The sequence below is a fragment of the Heptranchias perlo genome, chromosome 20 (assembly GCF_035084215.1).
Source record: "Heptranchias perlo isolate sHepPer1 chromosome 20, sHepPer1.hap1, whole genome shotgun sequence".
NCBI classification, from domain to species: Eukaryota; Metazoa; Chordata; class Chondrichthyes; order Hexanchiformes; family Hexanchidae; genus Heptranchias; species Heptranchias perlo.
In genome coordinates, this window is record NC_090344.1 from 23,573,660 (window position 1) to 23,577,765 (window position 4,106).

Consider the following 4,106-nt stretch of genomic DNA (forward strand, 5'->3'; position numbering starts at 1 on the left):
CTGAAAAGAAAGGAGAGATAAGAGGCCTGAGAATAAACACAGAGCTGAATGAATCACGAAAGAGTGAAAGAAAAAATAAATGTTATCAGTTCCACAGTGCCTGGTGCGGAATTTGGGGAGCTCCGCGGCAGAATCTTGGTTCGGATTCGGCGCTCTCACCGCCGCGTGATTCGATTCCCGGTCAAGGAATTGACTTAAACAAGAGTCATGACCTTGGTAAATTTATTACATGAAGATAATTAAACCCTGTTCGTAGTTGAATCACTTTCAATCACCATTAATTAAACGATAACTTTCTATTTCAGACTGAATGTGATGCTGACCTGATTGCCGAGACAGTCAAAACTTTAATAAGGTTTTTGTGCTTCGCAGGTGATGAAATTTCATCATTTTACAGATTGTATCTTAAGAGTAGGAATAAAAGTTCAGAGCTTCTGACACCAGGAATCTGGTGCAGCCGTTGTTAAATTTATCATTAACAGGCAATTGTCGCCATTTATCACAGGAAAGGCCATAACCGGTTATGCGATTAAGATGAAAGTGACGCAACGCGAAACATCTGATACAACACGAAAGGCATCGGGCGATGAATAAAATCCGCACCGTTTTGCTTTTCCAAAATAAATGGTGTGACATTTGTTCTCTAAACATAGAAACAGTCTGGTCTCGCTAACTACAGAAATCTCCATGTCACAGCGAATTAGTCTTTCGGGACCTTGTCTGTCAAGATGAATTGTGATTTCCGTGAAGCCAATGTTCAATTTCTTAAAATGATTCATGTGCCTGCTCTCCGATCGCAGGTAAATGGTAGAATATCAGTCCTGCTCAGCTGGCAATGATCACGGTACATTTTCTTGCAGATAAAACACACAATGAAACCCTGGAACTTTGAGGCGATGAATCCTTAGGAAAAATAAAAATAAAAATCATAATCAAACAAGGGATCGAACCATCGCGCTAACCGATAACACCGTTGAAACAGGTGAATACATTACCTGCTAAACCAGCAACTCACGGAGCTACATCTTGTGACTGCAGTTATGTGCTGTCAGTTTACTTTTCCAAAATGAATGGTTGAATCTTGCAGGATTGAAAATCCAACGAACCGGCCTTCACTCTTAAACCAGCAACTATGAAGTTAAGAGAAATGTGCTAGAAAAATGCTCGATTTCAGAGTGGTGAAACTGGGCCAGAGTAAAGCTCAGTTAATATGATCGCCGAGTGGCTGGAGGGTGGATTTGGAACTCCTGATCGACCGCACTGTGCATTTTCCAGATCTGCATAGAGCAACAATCCCTTCAATTCTCGGTTTCTTTTCCCTGTGATTGGCGAGATCTTAAAAAGCTATCCTCGTCACCGACATGCTCACTGATACAAAGCGGCCACACTCTGCTTCAGTGAGATGAAAGCCCAGAGCGGTTTCAAGGTCGAAGACAATTCCAAAGAAAGCTCGCTCAATGAAATTGTCGGTCATTGAGTTGCCTTTAAAGTCCTGATTGCTGGAATTGAACTTCTTCCGAAACCACTTAGATTCAGGTGGAGTGACTTGGGGACTCCTGTTGGCTCTTTGCAAAAATTTGAACCGCGTCTCAAGATCAAAAGTCTAGGCCTAAGTTAGAGCTTCTCCGGGGTATAAACCTCGAATCGAGAACTGTACCCCGACCTCAACGAGCCCAGAAACAAGAACGTGTCCTTAAATTAACGTGTCACGGTTACATTCTATGAGAGGTCTGTCTGTAGAATGAAAGGACATTTTTGAAGAGACATTCTGATCAGTTCCGTGTTGGCTCCTAAACAAAATACAAACACCGCACGACATATTTTTCTACTCAAATTCACCAAACATCATAAATTATACAAAAGCTCCAATGCAAATTGAACCCAGGGTCGCTTATTTATTAATCAGGTGTTTTAACCAAGTAAGCCACGGAATGGCACTGGTGCCCACCTCCTCTCATTAATATCTATCAGCGACACATCACATTCTTTTGGGGGTTCAGACTGTTGTATTTTTCACAACCGATAGCAAATCAGTTTGCCCTGTGCTGTACATTACTTTTTAAATATTACAGATAAGCAGAACACTTGAGCTGTCACAACTGTGACTTTGACTTTTCTCCCTCTCCTCTCGATCTCCCCGGCAACGGTCACTAACCACAATCTTCTGTCACACTTCTCCATGAGAAAGTTCCGAACCTCGGTTTTCAAATGAAATAAGGCCCATCTCTTCAACAACGGTAGCCCAGAGAGAGTTTCTTAGTTTCAGCTCCCACTTTAGACAAATCCTCAAAGTATCATGAAAATAATTGTCTTTCATTTAACAATAATAATATAATTAAAATTTCTTACCTTCTGGGGTTTTGTTTCAGATTCCACGGCTTTTCAAGGTCACTGCTGATGTTTAACGAAGCTCCTCTTGGTTGGAGGCTTCTGTGTGGGAAAGATCACGAAGCTGTTTGATGGGAGCACTGGTGACACAGACCGTGCGCGGCTCCAGTGGTGCAATCGGCCAGCGCGCGTTATTTCCACTCGAGAAATGCCGAGGTTGTGAGTTTCAGCCTCACCTGAAGTAATTGAGTCTTTTGCTTCTGAACATTTTGACCAGAGTTCAAGGTACAACCGGTATCTTCCATAACGCATCGATTTCTTCGTGTCCCCATGTGGGCACTAAGGGTCCTCTGGCCTATCGTGTTGCAATAGCAGGTGCCAGTTTACTTGTATATGGGAGAGAGAGGGGGCGATTGGCCACAGCTGAAATGGTGAAGGGGCCGGCACGAGATCTTTAAATCTAAAGAACCAAAAACACAATTCTTCTTTCCGTGAATCAGGTTTTCATCGGTTTGAAGTGTCGTGTAGGGAAAATTCGGGAGGCAAATCTGTTGCCTGGTGTCACGGTGTAACGGGTGAAATTATTCAGCTTTCAATTGTTGATCGGCTGAAAGGTCGAGAGGCCTTTTCCAGCTCCCGTGTGGAACAAGTTTAGCTTTTGAGCCATTGGGTAAAGTGTTTTTTTAATTGCTGCTAAGGAATGCAAGATATTTGATACAAACAAGAAGAATTGTAAAATCACGAGTTCGCTGTCCATGTTTCTTACATCATGTTCAACAGAAACAAAGATTCTCCTCAACGCGTTGCTGAGAATTTCAGAAAACGGACCCTCACCCTTATTCAACAGCGACAAGGGATAATTCACAGTCCTACCATGAACCGGTATGATGGAAGCAAATCAAACAACGAGCCTGGGTAGCTCAGTCGGTAGAGCATCAGACTTTTAAAACAGGTAGTGATCTGAGGGTCCAGGGTTCAAATCCCTGTTCAGGCGAAAAGTTTTAAAGCAGCTGGCAAGTTCTGCCTTTCCAGCGGACCAAACGAAGCAGGAGTCGGCGACAGCGTCCCTCGAACCTCCACTTTACCGACCTACCCCCATATCCCTTGATTCCTTTAGTGTCCAAAAATCTATCAATCTCAGTTTTGAATATACTCAACGATTCAGCATCCACAGTCTTCTGGGGTAGAGAATTCCAATGATTCACAACCCTCTTAGTGAAGAATTTATTTGCCATCTCTGTGCTAAATAGCTGGCCCCTCATCTTGAGATTATGACCGTCACTTGTAGACTCTCCAGCTAGGGGAAGCAGCCTCCCAGCATCAAGCTGTCACACCCTCTAAGAATTTTATACATATCAATGATATCATCTCATTATTCTAAACTCCAGTGAATATAGGGCCATTCTACTCAACCTCTCCTCAGAGGGCAAACATCTCATCCCAGGAATCAATCCAGTGAACCTTTGTTGCCCTCACTCTCAGGCAAGTATATCATTCCACAGGTAAGGAGATCAAAACTGTACACAGTACTCCAGGTGTGGTCTCACCAAAACCCTATATAATTGCAGCAAGACTTTCTTATCCTTGTACTCCAAAGCCCTTGCAATAAAGGCCAACATAGCATTTGCTTTCCTAATTGCTTGCTGCACCTGCATATTAACTTTCTGTGGTCCGTGTACAAGGACAGCCAAATCACCCTGAATACCAACATTGCTCAGTCTCTCACCTTTTAAAAGTTATTCTGCTTTTATATTCCTCGCAAAGTAAATAACCTCAGA

General features: G+C 42.9%; 1 non-coding gene across 1 annotated transcript; it reads left to right on the plus strand.

Moving 5' to 3' along the window:
* Positions 1 to 3,237: 3,237 nt before the first annotated feature.
* On the plus strand, positions 3,238 to 3,322 carry trnak-uuu (transfer RNA lysine (anticodon UUU)). The gene is given in 2 exon segments: positions 3,238 to 3,274; positions 3,287 to 3,322. It is a non-coding gene; the product is annotated as a tRNA-Lys (tRNA).
* Positions 3,323 to 4,106: the final 784 nt, after the last annotated feature.